Raw genomic sequence first — 19,563 nt, 5'->3', positions numbered from 1 at the left:
GTCGGCGTTTCAAAAAACAATTTATACAATTTGGAATCCATTTAGAAATGTCCGTCCGTTCGTCTGTCTGTCTGGCTATCTGGAACGCACGACAAGTCTGGTCCAAAATTCGTTATGTTTTGTCCAAACTTACCTTAAGTTCGAAAATGAGCCTCTCTTTCAGGTACCTTCCCCACAAAATGTTCGAAAAAGTTGTGCGCACGTTAACTCCTGAAGAGAGTAACCAATTTAGTCCATACTTTGCACATCATGAAATTGCTACCAGGCACAGATGATTCCAATATTGACTTTATCGGCCCACTCCTTCGAGTACCTCCCACACATAATTCCGAAAAAGTTCAGTTTAAGACCTGCTCTCGAAACGTTTTGATTTTTTTTTTTGTAACAACTTGTATTAACTGTCCCCATTACGCCGCTACAAGTTAAATTAAATAGCCAGAAACCTGTAAAAACTCCAGTGGCACGAGGATCAGCCGATTCGTTCCAAAATTTGGACTTTGCAATATTTTGCGCAATTTTAGTGTAAGTTTGAAAACCAACACTGTACTTCCTCCCAAAAGTGCCCCCAAAAAAAGTGGCCACAAAATCTGCGTAGTAGGTATTAGATTCGATATTTCAATAGATGACAGTTTGAATTTACACATGCTGAGGCTATATCTCTGTCAACAAAGTCGACTGATTGGAAAATTGGAATTGACAAAAAAAAAATAAATAAATTTGAAAATTTAAAAACGGTCATAACTCCCATTGGGAGTTGGAATTGGTTTCCTATAAGAAGATCTATGAGTCTTATACAAGAAGAACTACCGGCCCTTTATAAGATAACATATCCGTTCTTGCGAAGCATGTCAATTGTTATTGTTTATCTATTATCCCTCTACAATGCTACGACCAAGTTTTTATGTTAATTTCCGCACTGCAGCTATTTTTAAGGGGGTTTTCATTGACCATTGTGATGTATGGCGCAACTTCTAAGTTGATTTAAGTTTGAAAGACGACTACTATGTGCAACATTTGGAACAACTCGGTTTCTCCTTAACTGTATTATCATCCGTACCAGCCAGTACCATACACCCTTCTCTAAACTGTGGGTTCTTAAACCAATATTTCAATATGGTATATTTTTGTCGTTCCACAGTGTATAAAAATAATTTAAAAATGCATAATGATAGTTTTTAAAAACATTGGACATTATGATGTTATTTTCCACTGTGTGTCATTTATTGTTCATTGCCGACATTGTGTTTGATAAATGACACATTTTATTAAAAAGAATGCCACTTTTTGTGTTTGTATTGTTGCTTTACCTGAACACCAATTTCATTAAGGCATTCTTCCTAAACAGTAGGTGAATGTGTGTATGTGTTATAAATTTTAACGAAATTTATGTTCCTCTCATTCCCGATGTCATTAAAATATTTATATGTGGGCGTGTTTAATGACGTTAGAGATTCAAGTTCATTAAATTTATGTGATTGAATGATCGGAATCTTTTAAATAATAATTTATTATCTGGAATGCAGATATCTTTTGGGTATTTATTTTTTTATGTATCATTGACTGATGACATCTATGTATGAAATAAATTTTGTATAGCGAAAACGGAGTCACCACTTTAGAAAATAAATAAAGGTCTTATGATTTAGCACCTGTGACGTTTATAAAAACCAAAATTAATGTTTCCACGATTATATAGTGTCACCCAGTAAAACCAACTGATACCTACACTTGCTGTCAAAGTATGTCGCTGTAATGTGAAATTGAACTAAAAACATACTTACCCATCTCAACATAAAATTGTTAAGTCGAGGACAAAATTGACAAAATTCTGTTTATGAAAAAAAATTAAAGCCGTATTCATTTTGCTCGAAAATTAATTAAACTCAGCAAAAATCAGATCCGTTAGTCATTAATAAACCTATTACAAAGTAATGTAAACAACAATAACTACTTATATTGCTCCTTACTAAGTTATGACTACTCCGACGCAGAGTGTGTGTGTCCGACTATAAATCCTAGGGTTGTGTGTTCAAGGCTCACAGTCGGCACGCGAATTTTTGGTGACAAAATTAAACAAGTGAGCAAAGGCTATAGTCGAGATGGAGCATAAGCTTTTCACTCGTAAACTTTTCTTTTAGGAAGATACTTAATTGTTCTCCTATCTGGCTTTTATACCAAATGACTTAAGGCGACCTGAACCAAAATAATTAATATTTAATTTTATATTTGACTTCCGTCGACATTTACGTGGTACTGACTGAAAGCTTTGCAGGTCTTCTTGATTAGCATTTTACATGTTTTTAATACAACAAATAGAAGCAGAGGTATTTGTCATTAATGTTAAAACTTCAAAATTTTAAAATTGTGATAGATTAGCACCTTTGCATTAACTCTGACATTTTACCATAACTGACACATTTATATAAATTGATAAAATTTATTCAGGTTGTTTAGTTTCATCATCAAGCTCTCAACTTGAAATATGTCTAACAGAAGCAGAAATATCTGACATAGAAATAAAATTCCTTAAATTGGGATATCCGAGCGTCTTTTTATACCCTCAGCATTTATGCTAACGAGGGGAAAATGTGCCTCATCGAAATAATGGTTTTAGACCCCAAGTATGTTTGGACGAAATGTGTTTCAGACAATTTGGAGTCGATTGAGCAATGTCCGTCCGTCTGTCTGTCTGGCTGGCTGGCTGGAGCGCACGATAACTCTCCAACGGATGAACCGATTCAGTTCAAATTTTGGCTCTCGTAACACAAAAATTTTCGGAACAGTTCAGTTTAGGGTCAATCGCTTTGATTTTTGTTGTAGCACCTTGTATTCACTGCCCCCCATACGACGGTACAAGTTTCAACAGGGCAAGTTCATACTTCCTGAGAAAATAGCCTGAAAGTTGCAAAAACCCCCTATGGCACCGTGTGTAGTGGTTGTAGCGCAAGATAACTCTCGAACGGATCTGCCGATTCGATCCAAAATTTGGCCTTAGTAATATTTTGTCCAAACACAGTTTAAGTTCGAAGATAAGCCATATCGGTCCACTCCTTCGGGTACCTCCCCCACAAAAGTTGAAAAATGTTCGGACAAATTGTTCGTACGCTAACTCTTGAAGGGAGCGGCCGAATTGGTCCATACTTTGCCCATCGTGAAATGTGTACCAGACATAGATAAGATTTCAATATGGACTCAATCCGTCCACTCCTTCGGGTACCTCTCACACAAAATTTCGGATAAGTTCACTTTAAGACCTGCTCTCGAATCACTTTGATTTGTGTTGAAGCGATTTGCATTCGCTACCTCCATTAGACGGTAAACGTTTTTTCAGGTGCGAGACCATATTTCTTGGGAAAACAGCCCGAAAGGTGTAAAAACCCCCTATGTCACCATATGTGGCGGTTGGAGAGAATGATAACTCTCGAACTGTTCAACCGATTTGGTCCAACATTTAGCCTTCGTCATATTATATCCAAACTTAGTTTCATGGGACAATACCAGTCCACAACTTCCGGTATCACTTGAATGGGGTAACCAATTTGGTCCAAACTTTGGATCTCCTAATATTTTGTAAAAATTTAGTTTAACTTCTAAAATGGCCTATATCGGTCCACCCTAAGGGTACCTCCCCCACAAAAGTTCAACATTTGTGTCTTAGTGCAGTTAATTCCTAATCCACATTTTTGTCGGCAAGTTCAAATGTCCAAAAAGGGCCACAAAATTCAGAAGAGACCTTAACTACATTCGATATGTCCGTAGGTGAAAATTTCACTTTACATTGGCTGAGGGTATTTATCTGTAGGCAAAGTCGACTGACACTTTTTTACTTGTTCAGCATCACAAGCAGTTCACTAATTTTGGTAACGCAATTGGAACATTTAAAGCTCAGAATGTCTTCATTGTTAAAACGCATCAAACCAAAGCTGGGATACTCGTCAGTATAATTCAAATAAAATAATGGGAAAGTGGGATGTGCGCCAACATGTTAAGCGTCATAATAAAGGTGATATATTCCGCATACAAGACGGACTTTTCTTTTGGAATACCACTACTAAAAGCGGATATATCCGCATAACAATAAAATTTTGAATTTTTGTCCACATTAGTTTTTTGCCTATTCCGACTCTTGAATATTATCCGACCATTACCAAACTCAATATGCTTCTTCCTCTATGGGAGCCCTATTAACGATCTTATCAAAATTGCGACCTGTAGTGTCATTACAAAAATAGAAAAATGGGATGCATTCTCGACTTTTGCGACGTCTCCGTTGTTTGATCACCTACACCAACCTACTTTGCATCAATGTAAAGATGGAGTTTTCTACTTTCATAGTCAGGCTTTGCTTTTGAAAGGTCCCCAACCAAAGCTGTGATATTTGACATTATAATTCAAATCGCAAAAATGAAAATTGGGTTCATTAGCGACTATTGCGTTATAATCGTTGTTTGACCACCTACGACAACCTACTTTACATCGTTGGAAAGGTGATATTTTCTACTTTCATTGTCATGTTTTGCTTTTGGTATACTTCTTATAGAAGCTGAGATATTTGCTTTGAAAAAACGTTGACTTTTTCTGCAAATAAGTTTTTCCCATTCCGACCGCTAAACATTATCCACCCATCACAACAATCAGTAGTCTTCGTCCCCTCCGGGACCCCCATTAACCACTAAAACTACGTGACCATCCGATCAAAATTGCGACCTGTAGCGTGATTACAAGATGTTGATGGACTGACGGACGGGCGGGCACACATAGCCAGAACGACTCAGCTCGTCGAGACATTAATTTTGGTATACATAAGTATGGGTCTACGACCATTATTTCGATTATAGTGGTGTAGGGTATAAAAACAGATGTTGGTGCATATTTAAGCGTTTGAACAACCCTTTATGTTTCTTCGCGTGGCATAGTACATAGTGTACACGGCTACAAATCAAATGCTCACATGATCAAATCCAGCAGAGAGCGAAATAAAATAAGAATCAAAAGTGTGTTGAAATTGAAAACTAATTCCACCTCTGCTGTTCTAGAAAAAGATTTTTTTAGCTAAATTTTCAACTTCTAGGGGCCACAGAATTACTATTGGTCAAAGGACAACTAGTAATTCAGTGCGACATTCCATTGTTAAAATAATGGGTTAGTAGGGGTTTTGTAAGTAGTTACGACTTCCAAAAAGTACTATAAAAATCCATTATTTAGTAATGATTTTTTTGCTGGGTCCTATCATCACATATTTTTATCGGCTTAGTAGGTTAGTTTAGGTTTAAGGCCGTTAGGTTATTGTTTGAGGTGAATATGAAGAAATATCTGGAATATTTGTAATTTTTTATATTTATGCTGCAATACAAAGATATTAAGAAAGTAAGGGTTAGTTAGGCATTTTTGCCCAGCCATGATATATTGTTAGAAAAAAATAAGATGGTAAGACTGTCTACCTCTTTTCTTCCCAGTTGTCGGTGTCTTCTTTTGTGTGATAAGGTTTCCCTTCCCTTTAAAGTGAATGCTCATTCGTATCTCTTCTGTATCGCCATGTAATCTACCGTAGTCAACGCCACTGTCATGCCATTTGGCAGTTAGGGATCTAACTCTAACTTATTGAATGAGAGAAGGGAAGTGGTCTTGGGTTGGAAGATCGAAGCCTGATTACTTTGGATATCCTACATGCCGGTTCCATATATCTCATGAAATTTACATACACCGGTTGCCTAACAGATTGAAAAATCCATCATCTTAGTGCTACCCCTAGCTGGTTCAGCTGCTAACTAGTTTCCCATTGTATTACTATTGGCCCAGTCAAAATAGACATTCCCACAAAGCTGAATTTTGGTGGAGAGCTAGGGTTTGCCATTAGAAGCAAAAAAGTTATTCGGGGTCAAATTCCAAATTTAAAGGATTTTTTTAGGTTTTCGGATTTATTCTTTGAAAACAGTTGGTCTAATCAAAAAGTGACTGGAGTAAATAAGGTAGACAGAAAAATTATCTACAAGTTTCGTTTTTATATCTTTCTTTTTTCCTAGAAGAACCCATTCTTGAGATATAGCGGTTCTAAAAAACACATTATTTTTATGCGCATAATGCATCCTTTTGCAATTTAATTGCTATGGACTCCATGGTAAGATCGAGGAAATAGTAGATTTCATGAGCCGAAAGAACATAAAGGTCGCGGCGGTGCAAGAAACCAAGCTCAACAACAACTGTAGCTTACAACGTTGTGATTAGCTTTCCAGTTGCACCGGTCTGTCCAATACAGACCTATCTCGCTTGAGCCTGTCTCTAATGACCCGTACATGGAATGTATGGGGGTAGCAGTCAGGTGTGGAACTGACGAGATAGAGTTGCTGAGAAATTTTTGTATCACAGATTACGAGCCTGATATTAGCCCACTTTTGGAAGGTCATGATCGTCTGGTCCTGGGGGACTTTAATGCGTATCATGAGATGTGGCATTCGGCCCTCGGAAACGACCAGAGGGGTTCTGCGCTGGCTGAGCAGATTGCACGGTTTGCACGGCCAATGATGACGCCCCTTATAGAATTAGAGGAGAGTGTCACAGTTCCCCAGACATAACCATCGTGTCAACTGGTCTGACGAATGGCGTCACCTGGCCACCCGTCATTTATCGTGGATCCGACCATCTCCCCATAATTGTCTACATTAGCAGACCACTCGATTTCATCACCTCTGAACACCGCACGTTCGTCAATCATAGGAAAGCGGATTGGTCGAGTTTCAAAAAGTTCACAAATCACCGCTTCAGAGAACTGCCCAATTCTTCTGATGTTCGGGTATCGGAAAGGACGTTCCGAGACATCACTGCTGCAGCCGCTCGCAATATCCCTGCTGGTCTAAAACCCGAAGTAAGACCAAACTTCCCAGCAGAGGCGACGGGATTAGCAAATGAACGTGATGAGCTTCGTCGAGCCAAACCCAATGACCCCAGAGTCAGGAAGCTGACACTAGAAGTTAACAGGCTGGTCGGCGAACATTAACGAACAAGTGGTTAAATCATCTGGAGTTTCAACATTGGAGCCGGTATAAGTGAATTGTTGGCAACGGTTAAGTCACTCTCGAATCCTGGAAGGATGGCAGATGGGACCTCAGGCCCGAAGAGGTGTGCAAGTTATTTTAATCGACAGTTTGTCGAGCACCCCGAGGGTGACAGGGCGAAGAGTAGAGTACTACGTCTCATCAGATCTCTGCCTGCCGAGGATGAACCCCCACAGTTTACATTGGATGATGTTGCAAAGGCCATCAGGAACGCTAAATCATCCAAAGCGTTGGGCCCTGATGGCATCGACATGGTAAATCTGAAGCAGCTTGCTGAGCCAGGAATGGAGTATCTCACTAAAGTTCTCAACTTGTCGCTAGCCACACTCATTGTTCCCGAAGCCTGGAAAATGGGCAGGGTGGTCCCGCTACTCAAACCAGGCAAGGATGCCAGCAAAAGTGAATCGTACGGGCCGATTTCGCTTTTGTCGCCCGTAGCAAAGCCCTTTGAAGCCTTAGTCTTCCCCAGTATCAGGAATAGCTATCAAGTTGCTGATCATCAGCATGGATTCCGTAAGCAGCACAGCACGACAACAGGGCTGCACGCCATCTCCACATATATTTGTCAAGGACTCAACCAGATACAGCCGTGTGATAGAACAGTGATGGTGGCGTTTGACTTATCAAAAGCCTTTGATATAGTCAGGCACTTCACGCTGTTTGAGGACATTGAGCAGACAACCCTCCTGCCAAGCTTGGAACGTTGGATATTCAACTATTCAACTCCTATTTAACCGATCTTACCACCTTTTTCCACGCGAGGAATATGCAGATTTCCAAAATCTGCAGCCACTCTGCTCACCACATGGACAGTGCAGTTTGGAAGAGAATTGAATATCGTGGTCGACGGTAGCAGAATTCCGACCACAAACTGCCCCAAAATTTTAGGGGTCACATTCGACACACGTCAGCGCGCAAGCCACAGCTGTCTGCGACAAACTGAAAAGTAGGAACAAGGTCCTCAAGTCCCTAGCCGGCAGCGCTTGAGGTGCAGATAAAGAAACCTTGTTGACCATATATAACGCGATAGGTCGGTCTGTGGTAAGCTATGCGGCGCCAGTTTGGTCCCCGGGATTATGTGATACGAATTGGAAAAAGATTCAAACCTGCCAGAATGCCGCCCTGAGAACAGCAACAGGGTGCCTCCTCAAGTCTTCAGTGGACCATCTACATAAGGAGGCAAAGATTTCTCTGTAAAGCAACACAATGAGATGCTTTCGTTGCAGTACTGGCCGACACATTCAGGCATATCAGGAGGGATATTCATGCTCTAGAGAAGGAGGTGATACAATATAGGAGAGAACCCCTAGATCAACAGGCATATCACGCAGGTTTAAATAGTATTCACACGGATGCAGTTGCTAAGACCATAAGCAAATATAGTGTGAATAAAGTCCTCGGAATACATCCCCCATCTATCGCAGTTGAGGGGAGACAGCTGCCACGACAAACAAGAGTAGTTTTGCCTCATCTACGCTCGGGATATTGCAGTCGCCTAAATTCTTATTGGGCGGAAATCGACCGCGCCGTGCAAGACATCTGCCCAGTATGCGGCATGAGCCCGCACGACACAAAACACCTTTTCAACTGCCCATCCAAACCTACTCATCTAACTCCAGTGGATCTGTGGTTACATCCCATCGAAGCAGCCACTTTCCTGAAACTGGAGATAGACCCAGAGCCAGATTGAACAGAAGAACGAACACACAAACATGATAATAAACACTGTTACAACAATAACAACCACTTTGCGAAAGAGAACAGTGATAGTCAAATTTGCTAAATAAAAAGAGAAACTGAAAAGTAATTTTGTGGAACAAAAAAAAAATATCGCTTTTTTCGTGGAATAGGGCCTTGGTATCCGGTAAAGTTTAACTTTCTGCAGACATTTACAGCTCGAGGGTTTATGGTCCACGACTTGTGAGCCGACAAAAAACAAATTACTGGTCTTGTAAGGTTGCTTTAGAGTCCTTTCACAAGTTCTGCTGCTTTCCTCATAGCTAGAATCTTTGCCTGAAAGACGCCACAGCTATCATTAAGCTTAAAACTGAGTGTTTGAGTAAGGGACGCCGGCACCACTTCTTTCCTCTATCTTGGATGCATCTGTATATATTGCCTGAAGGAGATGTACGTACATATAATCGTTTATGCAATTCATGCAATCAGAATTGACCCAGATTTTTCACAGTTGAGCTTGAAGAACCGTTCCTAGAAAGTTCATATATTCTGGAAAGTAGTTTACTGTGATCTTAGGTACATTTTTTTAGTTGACTCTATTCTTTTGTATTTATGGACCAGAATCGGAGAAAAAATTATAAAAATCGAATATTTTCTAAAGTGTTTTCTTATTTTGACCTTTAAGAACCTTTCGCAGACAATTCGTATGTTCAAAAAATTTGTTTACTGATGTCTTTACTAAATTATTGTAGTTGATTTTTGTCTTGAATATTGAACGGTTTAGTATCTGTGGACCAGAACCAGAGAAAACAGATACAAATCCCATTTGCTTTGGTGACCTTTAAGAACAGTTTATACTGAGTTCGCATGTTCTAAAAATATGTTTATTGAAATCATAGGTACATTTTTGTCGTTGGTTGTTTGCTTCAAATTCGATCGGTTTGGTGTCTGTAGACCAAAACCCGAGAAACAATGTGAAATGAAATTACATCTTGACGATTATGACCTAGAAGCTGAAGTTTGATGGAGTTTATGTGTTCACAATTTTTGTTCTTTTTAAGATTTGCTACAACTTTGCCTCTGAGATAAATTCAAATTTCCTAACGGTATGGAAGATATAGTCCTAACAAATTAACCCCTTTTCACATCAAAGCCTCAAACTTTTGGAGGCCTATAACCGCAAAGTTGATGAGAGCGAGCCACGTTTCGTCTCTTTTTTGGTCTTCTATTACGCTGCGGTGTCAGAATATGGTTAATAATTTTCGTGTTGCATAGTGTTATCAGATTCTTTGTTTTTTGAATTTCCCAACTTCTCTAGTTGGACTGAATTCAGATAATTTATTACACGTCGATACCATCAATTTTGTTTTATCGCCATTTACTGTCATCCCTGCCTTGGCAGATTCTTCTTTAGCTCTTACAAAAATATTCCGTACAACTTGTTCCGACCGACCTATGACGTCGATGTCGTCGGCATATGCGAGTAGCATGTGGTTTTTGTTGTAGATAGTGCTCTTTCTATTCGCTTCTGCATCTCGTATGATCTTCTCCAGCATGATATTGAAGATATCACACAAGAGACTATTTCCTTGTTTAAAAACTCGTTTGGTGACAAACTCTTCAGAGAGGTTCTTAACTATTTTCTAAAACCGCATCTCATTAACCTTTGGCTTTAATCGTCCGCACAATACGCAATTATCATCACACACCTTGTAAGAGATGGGGAGCAAATTTATACCTCTATTAACAGCACACACTGTTGTATCTCCCTTCTTATGTACGGGGCATAGGATGCTCAAATTCCAGTCGTCGGGCATGTGTTCTTCCTGCCATATCTTGATAACGAGCTGATGCATACACGTCACCACCGGTCTTGAAAAGCTCTGCTGGTAGCCCGTCAGCTCCTGCTGCCTTGTTATTTTTAATGGACTTATTGTCGTCATAACCTCACTATGACTGGGCGGTATACATTCGATTCCGTCATCTGGAATTAGTGCAAAGACCTCCTCCTCATCGCTGTCATTTATTACCAATAGCTTGGAAAAATGGAAGCTAAGTACGCTTCCTGTATCTGTTACCAGGTTCCCATGCTCGTCCCTATAGGAGAATGTGCATGTTACAAAGCCATCAATTTGATGTTTCACTCATTGATAGAATTTTTGGCTTTATTTTGACTCCTGTATAACTCGAGTTCTTCACATTCGCGCTTTACCATTTCTCTCTTTTTCTGCGGGAAAAACGCTTCTCCTCTCTTCTGTTCTCCCGATATCGCACTAGCGTGCTACGCGTTGCTACTGATTGTAAGGTAGCTTTGTGTGCTGCGTTCTTCTCTTTAGTGACAGCACGACCCTTCACATCATACCATGTGTTCTTTGGAGACGGTTTTTTGTATCCATGAAATGTTTGTGCGGCTGTTTACATGGCATGTGCAATCCTTTGCCACTGTGTTATCTGGGGCAGTTTATTCAGTTCCGTTCAGTCGGGTGCGTACCTTAGCAGAAACAAGATAGTTATCCGAGTTGATGTTTGCTCCTCGGAATGATAGAACATCCAGCACGCACGACGCATATTACAAAATGATTAAATTTGTTTATTGTTTTATAATCTGCTGGCTTCCACGTAGCCTTGTGTATATCGGAATGCTTAAACCTGGTGCTGCTAATTACCATGTTCCTTGCCGATGCGTAGTCTATCAACCTCATTCTGTTATTGGATGTTTCACTGTGGAGGCTGAATTTACCCACAGTCGGGCCGAAGATGTTCTCCTTTCCAATTTTTGCATTAAAGTCGCCTAGAATGATTTTAATGTCATGGGCAGCCCATCGATCATATATTTTCTCCAGTCGCTCGTAAAAAATATCTTTGGTTTGCTCGTCCTTATCTTCGGTTGGAGCATGGGCACAGATAAGACTGATGTTGAAGAATTTTTTTATCCGAATTGTCGCTAGCCTTTCATCCACCGGGGTGAATCTGGATACAATATCTTTAATTACAAACCCACAGCCAAATGCTCGTCTTTTCTCGTGGCAGCTATGGTATAATACGTCACCTTTGGGTATTGGTGGTGTGGCTTTCCTTTGGTCCACCGTATTTCATGTATGGCAGTAATATCGACATTGTACTCATGAAGTACATACGCCAAGGCGCGAACTGTACCATCTGAATTTAATTTTCGAACACTCCATGTGCAGATTCAAAAATCATGGTCCTTAAAACGTTTGGCGGAGTTAATTAGAGTTATATTTGGCCCCGTTGCACAGAGGGGAAATGTGTGTTAAAAGTTGATCAAAAGCCCTAGAAAGCTCATTTACAGTCGGATTGATGTAAAATTTTGCACAAAGCATATCTTCTGTACAAGGATTAATCCTATAGAAAATAATGAAAATCGGTCCAGATTTGGATGCAGCTTCCATATATATTCGCATCTGATATGAGATAAAAATTCACCAAAATCACTGAAATTTGACACATGCAACCTGACCTAGCCTAAAAAAAAAAAAGAAAAATTCGATTTTTTCGGAATGGCGCAAATATGCGCAATTTTTTATGATTAAATCGGATATTTGAGAATCAAGCGCATAAAACATTAGAAGAAACTATGGTCGGGAAACGACGGGGAAATAGACTTTTTCACTATTGAAATTGTAGTAATCTTAAAAATGATCATAAAAAATGTTCATAAAGAGGATATGTATCACCATTATTAAAGAGCAAAGATGTAAAATCAATCTGAAAATTTTAAATGCTAATCTTGTTCGGAGACTGTACAAAAACAATAAATCGTGAAAAATATAAATTTTCGCGAAAATAATGTCATTTTAATGTTCACCTAATTTCTTAGTTTTCGAAAATTTATTTTTTGTTTTCAGTATGGCTGAGTTCAATCGACTGCTGCATTGGATTGGTTAATCTTACAAAGTCGAGGATGGCTATAGCAAATGTAGAAAAGAGTCTGGTTGCCGTTTATCAACATTTTTTTCATAAAAAACGATTTTCATATTTTGAGTTTTGAGCAACTTTAGGCCTATGTTTCCCCTCTGTGCGTTGTGGAAATTTTCCACAGCATCTTTAAATTACCGGTCAAATTGACTTCGACTTCGTGCATCCAGGTCTGCATTGACTGATTCGTGCGAATTTCTCAAGAATTGAACCTTCTTGTTTTTAGGGAAATACTTATTCATGCACATTCTTGAAGTAAGTTTCTTCCAAAATCTCCCCGCAATGGACCAATATGTGAACTAATATATCCCAGCAAAATGTTCGATGCCAAAGATGACATTCAATCATGGGTGCAAGTGATCTAGCATGTCATCTTTTTAGCATCTTCATCGATGAATTTTATATGAGCGTGGACCCCAAAAGATGACGTTCTTTTCTGGATCCTAAGCATGTCATTTTAACCAATGCGTTGACATGTCATTTCCACCAATGCTTTGGCATGTCATTTCCACCAATGATTTGACATGTCATTTTCACCAATGCTTTGACACGTCATTTTCACCCATGCTTTGACATGTCATTTTAACCAATGCTTTGGCATGTCATTTTCACCAACCCCTTGGCATGAAATTTTCATGTCTTGTTTGGAAAATGGAAATGCTGTATTGAAATATGGTTTTCATGAAAAACAAAACTGTTTATTAATTCAAACGAATTCATGAAATAGCTACAATTAATTTATCAGTTTAGTTTTTCAAAAGTTTACATCCAAAATTGCAATGTTCCTCCGTTCTCCGCAACTGATATTCTTTCATCTTACAAAAGGTTTTTTCAATTATCTTCCCATCACCAGTTCAGATTTCAACATGGACTCCAAATGCACTCCTTTAAGTATTTTTATTTCGTAAATTACTTTTATTTTATAATTTTGTTATTTCATAAAAACATGGTAATTTATACTCTTTTGTTTAGTGACGGAAATATGTAGGGATCTACAACCCGGCTTGCTTTAGGGATCTCTAAGAACAAAATGTAACGAACGGGGAGGAGAGACTTATTATGGAAAATACCATTTATGCCTAATTAATTTATTTTTAATTGTTTCTTTCCAAAAGTAGTTTCTTCTTTATTTTCAGATTCTTGTTCCTTTTCGTTTCGGACTTTTTTTTCAAATTCCAAGAAGCGAGATTTGATTGATTTCATTCTATGTCAGATTTAGAACAGACAAGGGAACTTTTAAAATAGCAATGTGTGCAGTCCGATTCTATTTTTAGCTCGATGGTTGGGACTTCATATAATACCAATTGTTTAGAAGTTTTAGTTGTTTGATATGCAGGAAATGTAAGACAACATCACCGACAGTTCTAACAACTTTGGTCAGTTCCAGAAACTGCAAGAATCTACTTATTTTTACTACGATAAAAATTTTTCCTTTATGTTATCGGAAAAAATAGTAAAAATTAGTAGATTTTTGCAGTACTGGAACATACCAAAATGAAAATAGGCAGGTGTGTAAATAAAAACACAAACATCATCTCTATTGGATCGATGGAATGGGTACAAATGCTGATGAAAAGATCGGATCTTTCACGACTTCCTTTGCATTGGTTCAAATTCTAATGAAAAGATCGGATATTTCACGACTTCCTTTGAACCAATGCAAAAGATGACATGAAATCACGTCATCGCAAAGAACTCCTTCCGTCAAATTTTGCTGGGTATATTAGCATCCTTATTTAGCACATATCATTTAAAATGAAACATCGCAACTAATCAATTTCATATCCACTGTAAAACATTTTGTTGTTATTCAAATACTTGAATACAACAAAATATGGACTAAAGCTGAAATAAACACAAAGATGTTGTAAAAATTTTGGTGAAATAAATATTCAAATACTAGCGAAATATCCAATAATGAATGGAATCTATTAGGTATGTATGTCGATTTACATTCATGTATTGCTAAAATAAATTACACAAAATATATTTTTATAAACGACATATATGTAAAATACATCAGTGTTTGTATTTAAAATGATAAATTTGCATTTCATTCGATTTACCGAAAATAAATAAACACTTATTGACATCATTCGATATTGGAACGCAATTACTAGTCTCGCAACAATATAGTTTTCATTGAAAAAAAAAAAAAAAACATTTTAATTAAAACTACAACATTTGTAATTGTAACTGTAACAAATTTATTGAAATTTAATTATTTCATTTCACTTTAAATTGGAGAATATGATTTGGGATTTTTCTTTTGTTTTATTCAAACGTAGAAACAACAACTAAGAAGACGAGATGTATCGAAGTAAAATGGAACAATTAGTTTCCTTCCGTTTATGAAAGTACTAGCAAAATGCCCGCTACTACGTATGCGAAAAGGATATAAAAAAACAAACAAACAAACAATATTTAATATGGAAATGGCGAACACTGAAAATTGTGTTGTACTAATACACACTGAAAATGCAAACAACTTCTAGCATGAATTTTTTGAAAGTACATATTCAGACTACAAAAACCCTATTAGGGGGTTGTCCTGCCAGATCCAGATCGAATTTTATGGCCTCATCTAAACCGGGCTAAATCTACACTTTTTTGCATTTATCAGGCCTTTATCTCAGAAACGAATAGGAATTTGGCCTTGCTGTCTTTAGTAATATTGTAGCCCTAAACTAGTAGAACTTATCTTATTTTACATAATTGCTGAAATTCTGGTCTGTATCGGCTAAACTATTGGGAGTTGAACCAAGTAACCTTTTGCAAAATTCTTCCAAATAAAGTTCTCAACAATTCTTTAGAACATTCTGAAACTGTAAAATGCTTACTTCATGTTGTTTCAGCGGTATTTTGCATCATATCTTTTACAACAAGTATTTTAAGCACAGTTCACACCAACAGTTTATTCTCGTATTTCGGATTTCACTACATTATTGACATTTTTATTAAATCGTCGTTGAGAAATGTACTGAAAACAACGGGACTGAGGCATTTTACAACAATGACATGTTCTGAAGAGTTGTGTATTACATTCCAGGGAATATTTTTCCAAAAGAAAATTAAAGGTTTTGGAGATACGGTGCGAAATGTATAAAAATTGTGGTATTTTTGCATATATTTTGAAATTTGAGGCAATAAATGTAGTTTTTCGAGTTCATTATTTCTCCAAATATTGTTTTCTTGTCCTTATCTACAAATTTGCTTCAGAGGTCAGAAGAAGATTCGCATTGGTTTCAGAGATATAGCCCCGAATTTCTTTAAAAACTCAATATTTAACCATGTATAGATGGGGCCATAAAATCCGAGCTGGATCTGACACAACAAAACCCAACTAGGGTTTCTTGGCGTTTGGGTCTGTACTTTCAAAAAATCTTCAGTTCGAATTGTTTGCACAAGATCACCTTAAAAATGTTGCACAGTGTTATATGCCCGCGTTATTCTCTTCGGTAGCAGCACGACAGTTCCTGTCACAATCATGGGTTCCTTGGTGGAAGTCTCTGGTAAGTATGGTTTTTTATACTGTGCCCGTTTAAAAACGTAGCTTAAATCCTCAAAACACCGAAAATCGGAGGTACCGTTATATTAGGGCTATACCTAAAAATGGACCTATATTAAAATTTTTAAGTGGAGTGGTGTTGTGACCGATAGGAACCTCAAATACCAAAGTTACGGCTAGTTTAGTTAAAAAAGGTATCTAAAATCCTCAAAAATCCGAAAATCGGGAGGTACCTTAATATGGGGGCTATGCCAATCCATGGACCTCCCATTTGAGGTTTCTTGCGGTCACAACACCTCTCCACTAAAAATTGTCATACATGTCGTATGTTTTGGTATAGCCCCTATATAAAGGCACCTTCCTATTTTTAGTATTTTGAGGATTTTAGCTGCATTATTTGACCGATCTACCTTTAATTTTACATTTAAAGTTCCCAGTTGTCGCAGAACATCTCCACTACAAATTCCAAGTTTTAGTATAGCTCCATATAACGGCACCTCCAGATTTTCGGTATTGAGACGATTTTAGCTACAATTTTTAACCGGACTAGCTGTAATGTGGCCACAGCTTCCTCTCCACTAAAAATGTTCAACTTAGGTCCATGTTTTGGTACAACCCCCATATAACGGTACCTCCCGATTTTCGGAATTTTGAGGATTTTAGCTACCCGAACCATTACCATTCGAGGCTCTTAGCGGTCACAACACATCTCCACCAAAAATTGTTAATATAGGTTCATGCTTAGGAATAGCCCCTATAACGGTACCTCCCGATTTTCGGTATTTTGAGAATTTTAGCTACATTTTTGACCGCAACACCTCTCCACAAAAAAGGGTCCATGTTTTGATACATCCCCCATAAAGGGTACCTCCCGATTTTCGGTATTTTTATGATTTTTGTTACATGTTTCGAACGAACTACCTGTAATTTGACGTGGTAACGTAACTGCTCCACCAAAAATTGTAAGCATAGGTCCATATTTTGGTATAGTCAAAGACATATTTATATCTTTTGTATAGCCGCCATTAGGAATAGGTAATGAAAAGCAATAATAGATTTTTCGACTTTGGCCTAAAACTAAAATGTGATTTTTCCGTTTGGCGATTATTTCAGTTATCCTAAAACTCGACTTTCGACTTTTTACAACCGCAGAAAATCGACTAAATTCGGTTATTCGTCGAATTTCAGTTTTCTTTGGAATATTTGCACAGTGATAACCTCAGAAAATCGTCGAGTTTTCTTTGGAACATCTGAATAATTTTTTTGTTAGCTATCAGAAAACTGTTAAACCGTCAAAGTCTACTAAGAGCTATGGGCAAAACCGAAAATCGATCACAAGATAATCGATTATGCAATTTTTCGCTCCAGTCAAAAGTCGACTACGAATTATGGACTTGTGACTGTAAAAATCGATTAATCTAAAGTAGACTTACCTATCCCTTGCCCCCATATGACGGTACCTCCAGTTCTTAGGTGTTTTCAAGAGTTTAGCTACATTGTCTGACCGAACCATTTGCTATTTGACATTTGAGGTTCCCAGTGGTCACAAAACTTCTCCACCATAAATAGTCAACACAGGTCCACAATAATCCACGCTAATCAAAGCCTCCATATAAAGGTGCCGTCCGATTGAAGACATTTTTGTTGCACATTTTCTGACCTAATTTAGATATTTTGGGTATACGTGGTCACAAAATAAAGATTCCATTTTAGTTCAGAACATTTTATGGTGGAGGGTATAAAAAGTTCGGCCCGAACGAATTTAACGCCTTTTTACTTTTTTTAGGGTGGAGTACTAGCCCAACATCCAATACAAGATTTTATCGTTTATATGGGAGAACGCGCGCCTCATGTTAAGCGAACATAGTCTTCTTTTCATAGGAAGTTAATAAAAGCTTAATATTGTATTGAATAAAAAACAAGTAAAAAAGTATCAGTCGGCTTTGCCGACAGAGATATACCCTCAGCCTGTGCAATTTGAAACACTTTTTTCACAAATAACATATATTTAGGGGGTTTCAAAATTTTGGTCGTATGAACCGACAAAAAATTTGATTAGGATTAAAGTTCAAAAATTTTGCAGAAAAGGTACTTAAAGGAATGGACCGACATAGACCATGGGGGTGCCATAGGGGGTTTTTACACCCTTCGGGCTGTTTTCTCAAGAAGTATGGACTTGCCCCTGAAACAACTTTTACCATCGTAATTGAGGCAGCGAATGTAAGTTGCTTCAACAAAAATCAAAGTGATTCAATAGCAGGTGTTAAAGTGAACTTATCCAAAATATTGTGTGGGAGGTACGGGATGGAGTGGACAAATATAGTCCATATTCGAACCTGATCTATATCTGGTAGATATTATGAGAATGTGTAAAGTATGGACCAAATCGGTCATTCCCATCAAGAGTTATCGTGCCCACAATTTTTCCGAATATTTTTGAACGTTTGTGGGGTAGGTAACTGAAGGAGTGGACCGATATGGCTTATCTACGAACTTAAACTAAGTTTGGAAACAATATTACGAAGGCCAAATTTTGGCCGGAACCGGCATTTCCGTTCGAGAATTATCTTGCGCTTCCACCCATAAACATGGTGTCATAGGGTTTGTTTTTCAACTTTCAGGCTATTTTTTCAGGAAGTATGGACTTGCCCCTGAGGAAACTTGTACCTTCGTATAGGGGACAGTGAATACAAGATGGTACAACAAAAACCAAGGCGATTCGAGAGCAGGTCCTAAACTGAACTTTTCCGAAATTTTGTGTGGGAGGTACTCGAAGGAGTTTACCGATTGAGTCCATATTGGAACCTCATCTAAGTCTGGTAGAAATTTCATAATGTGCAAAGTATGGACCAAATCGGTTACTCCCTTCAAGAGTTATCGTACGCACAAATTTTCCGAACATTTTCGAACTTCTGTGGGGGAGGTACCGGAAGGAGTGGACCGATATGATCCATCTTTGAATTTGAACTAAATTTGGACAAAATATTACGAAAGCCAAATTTTGGACCGAATCGGCAGATCCGTTCGAGAGTTATCTTGCGCTCCAACCACTACACACGGTGTCATAGGGTTTTTTGTAACTTTCAGGCTATTTTCTCAGGAAGTATTGACTTGCCCCTAATGAAACTTACAGGGTCGTATAGAGGACAGCGAATACAACTTGCGTAAACAAAAATCAAAGCGATTCGATACCAGGTCCTAAACTGAACTTTTCCGAAATTTTGTGTGGGAGGTACCCGAAGGAGTGGACCGATTGAGTCCATATTGGAACCTAATCTAAGTTTGGTAGAAATTACACTATGTGCAAAGTATGGACCAAATCGTTATTCCCTACAAGAGTTATCGTGCGCACAAGTTTTGCGACAATTTTTGAACATTTGTGGGGGA

This window comes from Musca autumnalis, unplaced genomic scaffold (genome assembly GCF_047663935.1).
Source record: "Musca autumnalis isolate F117 unplaced genomic scaffold, ASM4766393v1 scaffold_4, whole genome shotgun sequence".
NCBI classification, from domain to species: Eukaryota; Metazoa; Arthropoda; class Insecta; order Diptera; family Muscidae; genus Musca; species Musca autumnalis.
Note: the sequence above shows the minus strand (reverse complement) of the source record.